The following is a 15099-nucleotide window of genomic DNA, read 5'->3' on the forward strand; positions in this document are numbered from 1 at the left end:
ATTTCAAGAAGCTATGAAGTTCTCTGAGTCTAACTTGCTTTTCCTGTGCTGACGCAATTTAAGGTGTTCATGTTCCATTTTACACCAGTATGCTTTTTACTACTTCTGAAAAGCAGGAATGATAGTAATGTACTTCATATAACTCTCTTTTCCTCCCCAAACAGTGCATTTCGTTGTCTAGGTCAGTATGTAATAATTCTATTGAAATTCAAATCTCTGTTCTTTAAAGATAATGCCTGTATGTAAAAAGTTGCTTTTTTTTTTTTTTTTTTTTTTTTGCCTTTTCACCTTTACATTCTCCTTTTAAGACAAAACAACAACAACAAAAACCTACTGCCTTACTTTTGCAATCATACATCCCACTTTACCTCTTTTTATTATCTATTCCCCAAAGTTACCTGTTTTAACATATTTCCTTTTATCTTGAAGAAGTAGAGGCAAGAAGGAAAGTTTGTAAAGACAGTAAAATAAGATTTGATGCTTGTCTGTTTGTTTCCCCTCTGTTATCTTTAGTAACTCTTTCCTTATTTATTTTCTCTAGTATAACGAGAAAAAAGAATGAACTGATTTCAGTCTAGGATGGTTCCATGAAGTTCAGCGAACGAACAGTTATCTGATCCAGTCATTAGGTCCGTGCACTTTAAGCTATTGGTGGAAAAGGAAAACCTACTCATACATGTATCCAAATTCTGAAGGCCTTCAATAATAAAGATATCTTTCCATGCAACTTTTCAGAATGGGTTGTTTTAAGAATAAAATTTTGCAGTCCTCTCTGCAATGTACACACCTTTACCTGCTCAGTTGCTAGTAAAGAGCTGCACAGACAAACACCACCTGTCTCCAGCCAGTATGCTCAAATTCCCCAGTAAAGATGGAGCACTGGTAAAATCAACCCAGAAAGTTAATGTAGATTAAGAGAAATTGAAAAGAGTGATTCAAATGGGGATTGCCCTATGACCTCCACCCTGTGCCCTAATAAGCCTGTTTGTACGAAGCCTAGCACAAGGAATGCATAATGAAATTACTTTCTCCATCCTCTTCTACACCTGCCTTCTCACTGTCCTTGCGTCTATCTGATTTTTATGACACTCAAAAATCTCAAGTAGTAACGTGCCTATTCTCCTTCCAGTTTTCAGTGCTGATTTGGTGCCAGCCAGCAATAACGCCTTTACCTTGACAAAGACTTTATACTGCTGACCTAAAGCAGAAAGCTGCCAGGCACTGAAAGCAAGAAGCTTTAAGATATGCTATGGAGACAAAATACAGACAGATCATCCAGGTCCCACTAACTCCATGGTTCTTAAATCCTGAACTACAGGTTTTAAGGAAACACTTACCTGAACTCATTTAGTTCCACAGAAAAATTAATGAAGAACACAAGATACAAAGACTTACCAAGACAGCCTGTGTTTTGAGCTTTTAAAATCTGAGGATGCTATGAACTGCACAGAGTTCACACCTACACCACAACAATGTTCATATTAGCTTGCTTTTGAACTCATGAGGACTGTTAGTTCTAGCAAGTCTTTCAAGGTAACCTTAGGGGCTTTTCTCTCATCCCTTTGGTTCTTTAACTAATGCTTAAAATCATATAAACTATCGTGAATAAAAAAGTTTCCCTGAGAAAAAGGATCTCCAGACAAGCAAGTAAAATGTGCACTGTTTAAAATGAATGCAATTGGCAATTACAGAAGAAATTTCAAAATAAATTATCTACTACCACCACGGCTTTATCACGGACAGGTGAAGTGCACCAACTCAGATCAGAATACAGTAATTATTAAAGGTTATTCCAAGATTGTATTCAAGCAGAAAAAAGCACATAAATTGCCAAAATTATTATTATTTTTTTTAATATTCTATTAATAATTGTCTAGATAAAAGACAAAAATTGACAGTTTGCTGGAGATCCTCAAAGACATTTATCTGCTGGAATCAAAACGCAATTATAGAGGCTTGAAGATTTGATGGATTATTATGTAATTTTCCAGGTCAGATGCTAAGACTAGTGGATCCTTCCTTTAACATCCTAAGCTGCTGAACCATTGTAAAACTATGGCAGATTGCTAAAATCCTGCACAGACAAAACAAAAAACAAACAAAACCTCAACCCCATGAATAAGTAAATAAATAAATCTCCACTTCTCTTCTGTACTACATATTTTGCTAAGCCCTATACTTTCCAATGGGCTTCCAAAAATTTGTCAAAAAGAAGTAGAGGTAATGCAGTCCCAAAGTGAAAGAAAACACATTTCAGTTGAAGCACTACAATGAGCAAAAGATCCCCAACAGATGTTGACTTGGCTCTAAAAATGAAGTTAATTATGTGTCAAACCTTGTGTTGGCACAGTACAACTATGGAAATAGGAACAGTTGCTATATTTTAACCCCCAGCTTGATTATCTAAACATTTAATGAATGAGGAAGACAATATTGTGCAATAATTGTTGTTCTTTCCTCCTTTTTTCTCTCTGTTCACACCAGGGATACTCAACCATCATGGTATTAGACTACTTAAATGAACAGTATTAACATGAGTAAGTAAAAAAAAAAAAACAAAAAACACAAACAAACAAAAAACCCCAACAAACTAGCAGACTAAAGAAATAAAAAAAAATAACAAAGTGATCATGAATTTGAGAGCTTTAGAAAATTTTCCTGAAGAATTTTAATCCTGAATTTGTCTAAGACACTTCAATACTACAAGTCAAGCAAACACACCCAGCTCCTCTAGGTTTACGCGAAGACAGAAGGGAAGTTCAATTTCCAAGAAAATGGTCCTTCTTTCGTTTTCCAGCCCAACTGTATTTCCATTTCTTAAACATTCCTGAAAGCCTTAGGTCCAACGCCACACCAACCCATTACCAAGAAAGAAGGTACCCAACAGGAACTTCCAGGAAGGCAGGACTTCCTGAACAGCTAAGAGATTAGACAGGTACAGTAACTGAAGCAGCAACAGAATCTTTGAACAATGCTTTTATCATTTTTGTAGATTCTAAAGCAAACCCATCAGCCTTTACATTTGTTTAATCTCTTCTAGAAAGAAGACAAAAATCTATCACTTCTTCACTGATGGTTTCTAATTTATTAATCAATTGTAAGATATCTGCACTGGAAACCACCTTCAATGAGGAACTGCTGTTACCAACAAGCATACAACCTCTCTCTTCCCTCCCAAAAGGAAGCTTTTTTTTTTTTTTTTTTTTTTTTTACAAAACTTGCAATCACCACACAACCAAATTCTGCCTTCAGTACCACCTGCAAATTACCTTGTATGTGCATGCAATGCACATTTTCAAAGACATGCAGCAAGATGTCTCCAGCGTGATTCTGGAAAAGAGGAAAAAGGAATACAAAGACTTCTTTTCACTGCAATTCCCATTTTACAAGAGGGATTTTTTTTCAATGTTTGGTGAAAAAGAAAAAGTAATTTTTCATTCTGCAAGAAAATTAAGCTTTAGTACCCTGCATTTAGACCATAGCTGCCTTTACTGGAAGGCATAAATTAAAAAGGAGGAAGCTGCCATTTGAAGATCCTCTCCAGTAACGAGGGCCGTGCAGAACAGCCCTATGGACCAAGCTGGGGAAACACAGGTTGTTGTCTTTAGGAACAATACAAGATTACTCTTTTTTTTCATGAGAACATCAGTTCACTTGTTCAAGTTTAATAGTTTATTATGCCTTTAATTATAACAGATTTTCCCATACCACTTCAACTTTGTAAAATTATCTCATATGGTGAGTGACTGAAATATTTAGTCACAGAGAAATCACTGGCTGAATGAGATTTGGGAATTTACCGCTGTGTAAATGGGGTCATGAAAGCCTCAAGAGCTCCCTGCAGGATGACTTTATAGTAGAACTGCAATTTTGGAATATACATGCGGGTGATAATTCTAAAGCTACAGAACATTAGACCCAAAAAACTGACATGGGATTTTGATAGAAGAAGCTGGTGAATTTACTAGAAAATAAACTGAAATAAACTTGCATGCAGATTGGCTGTAATTACTCAAAATACCAGGAGAACACATTTTTGAACCACTTTATGACAGGAACGTTTGTATAAACATGTAGAAACAGAGACAAACAATTAAACAGTCTTCCTCAGACACCAACTTCTAATACAGCACAGCTCCAGGTTTGCTCTCCCTTTCCAGAAGAGCTAGCTGAATTGCAGTCCAAACAACGACTCCATGTAAAGTATGAACTCACAATTATAAAAACACTCTCCTTTTGCTGTTGCTGAAGATTCACCAGAATTCATTCCATGGTTTACAGCAATTTCAATGTAAAAAATTCATGCAGCAAGCTAGTAAATGGATCTAGATGTGTGGGATATTCGAAAAAGAGTACTCATAGATATGCTGTTCTAATGATGCTTTAGATGGAGAATACCCTTCTAAAGTCTAATTTCTTTCAATTAAGGCAGCGCTGCTCCCCTCCTCCCCACAAAAGGGCTTCTGAGACTCAGCTAGACTGGAGGGACGTTTCCTGAAGTCATGAAGGACTTTCTAGGCAAAACAGCTGGGTCTTCCCTCTGTATCTTAGTATGTGTTTGGATTTTCTCTCCACCAAGATGATATGCCTCAATCACATTGCCATTTATGCTTTTAAGAAAACAAACACAAACACAAATCTCCATTCTGCAACTTTCTTGATCTTAAAGAATTCCCATCACATCTTCACCAGGCTAGAAGGAATTGTCCTCAACTGGAACAAATCCTCTGCTGGGAAAGCTCCTCTCCTTACCTGGCAGTAGGTTTTTAGTGCCAGACAAACTCACCTCCCAGCCCCTCCGAGCCACATCTGTGAAAAATTCTGTATCACCCTAATCATATCACAATCCATCCAGACAAAGATTATCAAGTCTGTAAAGATCTGACCAATGGTACTTAAGGCTGTTAGTGAGCTCCCACACTTTCTTGTGTGTATCACTACCGTTCTGGGGTAACAAACTAAGGAAAAGTAGAGGGCTACAGAGAAATAAAGGATAAAGCAATATAAAGAAGGAAGAACTGATTAAAAACAACAACACAACTCACAAAAATACAGCCTCAAATTCCAAGCTACACTCTGTCACTGGACAGGAGCTCATTACTGCTTTCTTAGTGCTTATAAAAGGGAGAGCCTGAGCTGAGTGTGTTTTCTTCTTGTACCCATTTTTGCAAGCACACCAAAGCAACAGACCCTATTGCCCTGCTGAAAGCAATCAAACAGAAATAAGTAAGTGCTTTTCCAGAAGAACACAACAAGAAATACTTGCTGACAGAAATGAATTAACATAGTCTTTAAATACTTTGAATAAGTTAGGGACTGCATGGAGAAAGCTAAGGAGAATCTAATTGCTGTCTTCAGCCACTCAATGGGGAAGATGACAGAGTTGGACTCTTCTAAAGGGAGGAAGGACACAAATCATAGAAAGGAATATTGTGGCTTGAAGTTAAGAAAAAAAAAAAAAACACAAAACATTCCCAATGAGTGCACTGGGACTGGTTTGCCCAGAGGCATGGTGGAGTATCCCATCTTGGAAATACTCAGAACTCAGGTGGAAAGGCCTGAAGCAACGCGGTCTACCTTTGAAGTTAGCCCTGCTCTGAGCAAGAGACTGAACCTCATGATCTTCAGAGAAGTCTTAAAATTACGTTGTGAGCTGAATGTGATGCTTTCTGCTCCTGGCAAAGAGATAGCCCCAGTGCTTTCTTAGTATTTTTTGCAGGCTGCATTAGGGGGAGCAAACCCCTATCTTTAGAACATGCCAACCACTCTTCCCTGAATCAGCCCGAGGTTTATAAATCTCACCTTCTTCCTGTCTTTCTCTCCTCTTTCTTAGTCTCTCTCTCATATAAACTGTACATGTATATTCTGCTGCTATTTGGCTGCTTGCAAAGGCATCAGCAAAGACAACACATTATTTTTTTTAGAAACATGAGACACTAATATGAAAGACAGGAGAGATCCTGAAAACAACTGATCCAAGTCTCAGTTACACTAAGGACTTTTCTACTACCTAATGAAAATGGGACTGTAAGTCATTAGCTGTATACAATCACCTAAAAGTGGCCCCACATGTGTCTACCCAAGATTGGCTCCCATCATATTCGCTTCCACCCTCATCCGTACAGCATTTGCAGCTTCTGTTGAAAGTGCTGTAGCCATTCTAGTGGAAGTCCAATGCTTTCAATGCCCACGTGTAGTAACTACTGCTGCAAGACCCCAGAATTTTCCAGAACAAAGAAGACACCTATAAAAATGATTCAATAAATGTGATGTAACTACTGATTTACCAGGAAATTCCTGAATGCTATTTCAAAGGATGAAACAAGGTTATATTACTAACTTGAGTGGCATCTTTCCTTCTACTTCACTTTCTCACATGATGTTAAGGGTTTCCTGGAAGAGCAACAGGTCCTATTAGGCTGTAACAAAACAACACGAACCAAACGTAGTTATTGCCGTCTCAAGAATGGAAGACAGTAAAACAAGGAAGCATTCCTTGCAGGAATATTACACAAGAGAGGCATGATATTGAAGAAAAAAGCAGAAAATTGAAGCAGCACAGAGGATAAGCATGCTTTTTTACCCTACACATAATTAACCTGAGTAGCTCACTGATCTAAAGGATCAGTAAGGTCAACAGCTTAGTAAGACTTAAAAGGAGGATTAGCCATTATCTGGGCACTAAGAACGTCTACAGTTACTTCTGATAACATTAAACATGTATAATGGCTATTTAATCCCTGTGTTTCAGGTGTGACGCAGACACTGCTGCCAGGGGTTAAGAAGGAACCCCACCCTGAGCACCAGAGATGCTCATTATTTAGACTAATTGCAGCGTTGGAGCAGACTGCATTGCTGCTCTCACCAAGGTCTGTTTCTTCTTTGGGAGCTGTATCTTGGTGAGCCATCATCGGGCTTGTGAGCACCACTGGCACTGCGAGCTGCACAAGTGGCCATCATATGAAGAAATGCACACACAGAGTGCCCAAATGATTGCATGGAGTAGGGCAGAGGAAGAAGGAAAGAAAGGATAAGTGATGACTGACAGATTCCTTTAAAACTTCGCCTTGAGCTTAACAACAACAAAAAAACTTGAAGACAAGTTACAAAAGTGACATAGAAACCTTCTTAGCAAAGACACCAATGTGATTATGTTGCCTTGGTAAGAGCCTTCAAACAGAGACTACGCAATTGGCTTTTCTGAATAATAAACACAACAGACACACTGTGGGTGACAGGAATTCACATCATCTTTGAAATCCTGGGAATGAATAAAGGACACCTAGAAGCTGATAAAAAGGCAATCTAAAAATGAAAACAATATTCTAAGGCAAGGAGGTGGGTGTTTACCACTCGATTGAAACAATAATACAACAAGTTTAAAAATAGAAGTGGTAAGTTTTCCACAATTTGCAGCAAATTCCACCAAAACAACACTCAGCATAAAAACGTATTTCCATACCACGTTGTATAAGAGAATAAAGCATGGTCTGCGAACATCTAAGACCCCTAACAAAACTCCCTACATGTGCGTGACAGGAGGAAAATTTCAGTGGACATATTTACTGATAAAATAAAAAATAAAATAAAACAACTAGAAAAAAAAAGGCAAACAAATCTTGTTTCTTAAATCAGAACAATGGCGTTACACACCCTCACTGAGAAAACACACTGCTTCACATATATATCTATAAACTCACCTGGAATCCCTAGATGGAGTTAGACTGAACCATATGTGCACAGAAAGAAAGGTTCATAAATCATCCACTAGCACAAAGCATGCAGAGCAGACATCCATGGGGCTGACCATGGTTTTGGTGTAAATGCCAGCTGTTTGGGGTTCTAGCTGCTGTAGCCACGAGTCTGAATCTCCACATAGACACTGCCTGCTGCAAGGGCTGGGAAGCCCTTCTGGTCCATTATAAGGAAGCCTGGGGAGGAAACTAATTGAGACATCACCTTGCAGTGGCTCCCAAGTCACAACCTAACCAATACACACTCAAAGAGGTTATCTAGCACAGCCAAAGACAACCAGCACGAACAAACAGACTCCGGAGTCACTTTGGACAACAAAAGCATACCAGTGAGGAGTCAATCAGTCAACCTACACATCTCAGTAAAAACATATAACAGAAAGGAATTCCTGCAAAAAAATAAAAATAAAAATAAAAACAATGCATTATTAAGGCAGTAGTGAAATTTGCTAGCTTATGGAGCAATTTGTTGTGAAGTATTTCCTCACAGCATTATTAGATGGAGTAATTATGTGGCCTGGATTAAGCCCTGCTGTTTTTGTCACCACATTGTTTTGGGGTGACACACAGCAAAACCACTGCAGCTATTTACAGACATGCTGACAAAGCGACTGATAAATACTGTTAGCATTCTGCTACACACCTACATCATGTTACAGCTGCCACTTTAGGGTCTCCAACACACACTGCTGGCTGAATTCAGATGGCCAGTGACTGTCAGCACAGAGGAAAAGGACAGAAAAGCGGATTATATTGTATTAATCCCCCCTATCAATAATTAGTAACAGCTCCCAAAAGGTTGAAGGTGTCTTTCAGCAATTATTAACAACAATTCCTTCTGTGCTTTCAAAGCAATGGTTAGGTCACATTTCACACATGCAGCACATAAACCCATATAAAGCTCAGGAGAGCCCAAGGGTTAATTTAAGAGGGGCTGGGGCTTTCAGGGCCTGTGTCAGGGTGTGTTCCAGCTTGGGCTGTAACACTGTGGACCACTGTACAGATTTAAACCTAAAATTTGAGCCAGGCTGCACACACAATATAAACATAACCTTTAAAATGCCAAATTGTAACACTATGTATGTAGTATTTATACCTGAACATATACAAAAGATGGAAATCTACTGGAAGTAATGAAAAATGCCCAAAGACTTTTAAGAAGAATCTCTAGAAATAGGTGCAAAACTGAATTTTACCATTGACTGCAAGACCTTCAGTCATCTGAAGGTCTTACCTGCAAACTTGCCTAGAAATGCAAATTACAATATTAGCATGCATGCTAAACACTATATTAGAAGAATTTCTAAACAAACAAACAAAATTTAAAATTAAAAAAAAAAAAAGATAACCCACCATGGGCTTGATATCTGCTTTCTCCAAATAGCTTCATGAATTAGATTCTGAACGGTAACAATATTCCAAAGTTACAAAAATGCTTAAGAATAAGTTGCACAGAAACTTTCAGTGCAGTTCACATAATATCTTGTCTCTAAATGCAGTTACTATCAAAAGAAACAGGAGACCCTGCAGTTTTGAAATGACCTGCTTCCTCAAGATGTTTCTTCTTAAGCTCCCATAATTAGAGGTTGGCTAATCTTCAGAAACATGAAATACTTTTCATCTTACTTCCCACTATTTAGCCAGGTTAAAAATTCATGATATTATGTATTTGTATTCCTACTGTTCTTCTTTTAGGAACGAGGGGGTTTTATCTGATAATAAGGAGTATCAGAAACCATATGGGAAGACCTACAGTATAATCTACGAGAGACACAAGAAGCTGAACTAGCTTTAAGTGATAAAAGGCAGATTCTACCCAGGGAAGCAGCAAACTAGACAACTTATGGTGGGCTTCTTCTCATCTATTTTTAGATTAACTCAGCATGAAGGTCTACACTGGAATCAGTCTTATGGATTAAGCTTATCACCAGTGAATATAAACAGACTTCCCCCCCCCCCCCCCCCCCCCCAACATATCAACCTTGTAAGGTGAATCCTACTCTACAGACTTGGATTTCTGCATCAATCAGCAAGGACTGTGGAAGGTAGGAGTAGTTCTCTGTCATTCCAAGTCAATGACCACCTGTTCCTTTAAACACAAATAATGCAGAAGTAGAAAAGTCTGGTGTAAGTAATGCAGCCACTGCACCAGTGCACCTGTCTCATTGGATTGGCTGCACTAAAACAAAACCTCCCAGGTAGTGACTTAGGAAAATGACACAAAATTCTTTCTGTACATTCACTAACAAATATTATCTCTACAATGCAACAGGCCTTTTATCAACTACATGATCAGGTATGGGTTCATTACGCTAAGTAGCTTAAAATGAAATCCTTTGAATTTCTTTGCATAAAAGATAGTTTCCCGTTCTGCTCAGCAAAGATTTATGAACTATTGCAAGAAAGATCACTATTACAGTAATTAGGAATCCTCTGTGGATTAAAATCTCTGGAAGTCTCCGTAACGTTATGAGAGCTAAACACATTTTTGTTGTTTTGCATTACTATTCTGACTCTTAAACACGAAAAGAAACCTTTAATCTCCTCATGCCTTAGGGATCGAGCACTGTATACTGATACCTAGGATGGTCTCAACCTGTCTTAGCATTTTAAGACATATTAATGAATAAAATAATCTGATAATAATGAATAAAATATTAAAATAACCTAGATTTTTCTTGACCCTGGAGGTCAATTTTCCCCATGAGACTAGAACAAAGAAAAAGTGTCCAAGAACCAAAAGTCTCTTAAAATTCATGGTATATCACATGCTGTATCACCAAGGCACTGTGCACAGAGATGGCGATAGCTTTACACCACCCAGTATCATCACTCTCTGATGGCTTAGTGTTTTATGCAGTCTTTTAAGCGTCTAAAGAAGATATAAACAGGCTGACATGTAACTGCCCCCTGCAACTAAGCAATTTTTGTTCTTGCCTGGCAATCTGTGGGCAGCAGGAGCACCGTGACCCACAAAGCCTCCCTTGCAGCCACTCGGTGAGCACATCCTGTGGGTGAGCCCATTCAGTGGCACCACGGTCCAAATTCAACTGTCTACAGTGGTACGTAGGAAAACAAACAAAAAAAATAATAAAAACATGTTCACATGCATATAAAGGTACTGAACTAGAGAAATGAAAAAATAAATAGTCTCTAAAAATAAGCTGCAGGTCATCCTGCAGAAGCACTTGCTCTTTTTTTGCCTGGAAAAATGAAAAGAAAAAAAAAAAAGAAATAAAAAGCTGTACCACATATACCTTCAATGAAAGGTCTCCAACTAGGAGAAAGAAACTGTGACCTCTCAACCCAGCATCTGCAACAATTTCCTCATTTACCTTCCCTGTGGGCCAGGATGATTCACTGGCTACTCCAACAAAACTGTCTCTTAAATGATGTATTAGAATAAACTGTTTTTGAAGAAAAATATGTACTAAAAAGAAGAGTTAGTAGTATAAAAAAAAAAAAAAGGTAAAAAGGCAAATTTCAAAAGTGAAATAAAACATCCAAAAAGGGGGAATAACTGACAGGAGAATAACCAGGGGATTCTGGAAGCCTTCTGGAAGCCTCATTTCTGGCAGAGCTCTGCTACAGGGCTGACTCTGTGCACGGGCACTTTGCATGGGTACAGCAGCTGCTCCCCTCTCACCACTTCAGCACTGCCCTGCTGCAAGCACTGATGCAAACGCTGCCTTTGGGTAAAAGCCCAGGGTAATTCCTTGGGAAAGCAGGAGGCCACAGTCAGAACTTCCTTCCTGCTGTCCTTCTGAACAGAGCAGCTATCCCTACCCTTCCTTCCCAGGTTTCCCAAAGACAAAATCCATTTACTGATGAGTGACATGTAAATGACTGAGTAGGAGAATTATTTTTTTATATATATAAAATATAGAAGATGCACCAAAACAAAGGCATCTATTAAATACACCAAGAAAGCAGCGGTTAATTATTAATATTGTAGTTAATAGCGGACAAGTCATGGCCACAAGTTTTGCTCCTATTCCAGTCATCCAGACACTGTACTACACATTAAAAACACTAACAGCCATTTGCATTTTGCCTTTCACTAATCAAACCTATTTAACTTAAAATAGGATTTAGAGAATGCCATCATTTTTCTGTGGCAGAGCGGTCAGCCATCTGAATAGAATCGGTTAACAGGATGATGAAATATAAAAGGCTGCAAATGTTCGACAATCACCACTATTAACTGTGCAGCAAGATGTAAAACAGAACCAGCAACAGCAACACTGGCTGTAATGAGGGCTTAATGAAAACGCAAACTCTACACTTCATGTCGCAATGAATAATTGGGAATTACGAAGTATGACAAATACAGCACGTAAAAAATGTGTTCAGCATCCACTTCAACTCTTAACTTTGATGACTTGGAACTTTTAGTATAAAGTAGAATAATTTATACGATAGCTATATCACACTGCAAATCTATGACAATTTTCATATAAGTGGCAAGAGCCACAAATTATAGTAACTAAGCATTAATTAAAGTTTCTTCATTAACTTATTTTCCATTTACAACTGCATTTCATCTCAGAAGCCCAGGGATGTTATGTATGTGGTCTTGGGAGTCTTAGTCTTGAAGAAAATTGTAGTAAGTCTGCTTCCTCCCGCTGTGGTTCTGATGCTGAATTTCTCTGCAAGTTTTCCAGCTTTTCCCCACCGAGAGTGTAAAATCTCACGTCTATGAAAAATATAGGCCCACAAATTATACATTTACAGTTTTCTTTGTTCTTTTTTCTATTTCCTTGAAGCCTACAGGTATTCTCTTTCCCATATGATCCCTTTACATACAGAGGTTCTCACGAGACTGTGCTATAGCATCAAGTTTTGTTGTGTGTGGCCATTGTCATTCTTCTATGCAGCTCTCAGGAAAACAGCAAGCAATCCCAAAATAAAACAAACAAAAAAAAATCCATCCAACCTTGCCTTTGGAGCAGGAACAACACTGAGCAGCCTGATGGTCAGGCTGTCTTGAAAGAGATAGGAAGACTAGGAGGGACAGAAAAGTACAGCAGCTTTTTGACTGCAACGTCAGAAGTCCACGCAAGAGTTCTCAAGTCTTTCAAGACACAGAGAAAGAGAGAGATTTAAAACAAAATCCCCGTGAACTTGCCATTTGTAATCAAGCCAGGGTGTTGGCATGAATCTAAACCAAACAAGAAACAATAGCTTTCTGCTTATGGGCATGGAAAGAGCTATGCCAGCACATAATACAAGGGTATGAGCTTTGTTTGCTTGAAAAACACAAAATAATCATCAGTTATACCTTCCAAAAATGCCATTCTAAAGTCATTTTATTCTTACCTTTCTTGAATATACATAAATTCACACAAACACGCAGACACAAGAATTTCTTCTTACATAAGATGCTCGTGAAGCTCTCCCCAACATTCACATTGCCACATCAAAAGGAGGTAGGAATCAAATACAGTTCCCTTAGACCAGTAGTTTTCAATTTTTTTGACAGACGACTGAACTATTCTTCATGACCACTTTTCACAAACCACTTGCTGCCCTCATCATCAAGTTTTTAATGAATAGCACAAGAAATTGGTTTCCCCTGTGGACCAGCTTTCAATTTTTTTGTACAGTCTCCAGGACAGCCCTTCGGGAATGATTGTCTTTAATGGTTAGAATAATACAGCAGAGGTGTTCAATACAGGTGTCCAAAATTTAGGCAATCAAATAATCAGCCTGATTTTTCAAAAGGCTATGTACTGACAGCTCATTTTGTTAGCTCAAGCTACTTTTTGAAAAACGTGGTCATTTTAGGTCAGATCAATGAAAAAATGTGAGTTTACTTCCATGGAAACAGAATAGGTCTTTAGTTACATACCTGCATTTAGGCATCTCTGACTGAGTATTATGTTAAAAAAGACAAGAAAAAGTAAGAGAAAACTGTAGGAAAATACCTACTTGAAGGTCTATTAATTTTTTTTTCCAGAAAGCTTATTTTTTCAACAGGCGTTTTAAAGAGTGAGATGTCGTTTCCACTTGCGTCACCTACTCAATTAATAATACCCAACCGTAGGCATTTTATTTTAAATTACTTAAAAGGGCAGCTTAAGTAGATACATTTTCAGCTTGCTTCTATCAAAGTGATCTCCATATCGAGTTATGCCCTTGGCATACCCCTCCCTTTCATCTTTTGCCCTTCTAAATGGATTACCAACTGCTCAATACTGTCCAAGTCTGTTAAGGGATTCCAATAAAGAGGATCGGCGTTGCAGTGTGGCGAAGCCCAGGAAAACAGTTAACGTTCAATGAAACAAAAGTCTCCAAACCAGCGAATGCAATATGCATGTGACACTTTCTCAAAGTCTCTCACAAATTTCCCTGCCAGTGGACAGGTTTTTCTCTAACACCGCAGTCAAAATTGTGTCTCCGTACCCCAGTCGTAATACATACCTACCCACGTAGTTTCAGACTTGTGCTAGGACAGGTTATGACACAGCACTGCTCGAAACAATGCATCGAGCCCATTAAATCCCTGTCAGAGACAGAATACACACACTGAGGTGTGACCAGAGAGAAAAAGTCTTCAAGCTGTTTAAGACAAGGTAGTTGATACTTGATAGTCTTTAGGTATCTCAATAAAATTTCCATCTCATTAATCCAGAGCCCATACGCATTTGTTAGGAAGCTTCCTCTGGCAGTTTCTACAATTGCTGGTGCTCCCACTGATGTGAATCAGCCAGAGCTGCGCAAGCCGTGGCATTTTTGTAAGACTGCAGAGAGAGTTGGCTTTTCCCCAAAGCCTAAGCCACTAATCTGAAAGCAAAACAGTTCCCAAAGATGCAGGCTTCCAGCAACACCTGCTCACCGGGCCAGGCAACTCTGCCTCTCCTGCAAGTTTCACCCTGCGTCCAGCCAGGCTTACCCCGTGGCTCCAATCCTTCAATCTTTCAACTGCTCTTCGATCCCAGCTCCCCTGGAGCCGGATAAGGCCCCCAAGGGCAGCATACTCTCCTGAGCGTCGCCCAAGGACAAAGCCAGGGGACAGACTGGGGTGGCAGGGAGAGAAGCAAGCATTCACCCTGTTAAAGCTTCTTCCCTAGCACAGCTCTTTTACAAAGAAAAAAAGACAGGTGAGCCCCTGGGAATTTTCTTGCTTCATTAATTCCTCACCTGAAAGATTCTGACCGAGCTCCTTCTGAGGACCTACGATGTTTCACAGAAGTCAGACAATGAGAGAAAAAGGAAAAAGGCATTGATGGTCAAATTAATACCGGAAACAGTGTATTCCTTGGATGAAGCATTTAGATCACCATATATTACCTTTTTTTGTTTGTTTGTTTGTTTTTTAATGCTTCATTAAGTTTTTAACAAA

This window comes from Aythya marila (genome assembly GCF_965140915.1).
Source record: "Aythya marila genome assembly, chromosome: 7".
NCBI lineage: Eukaryota > Metazoa > Chordata > Aves > Anseriformes > Anatidae > Aythya > Aythya marila.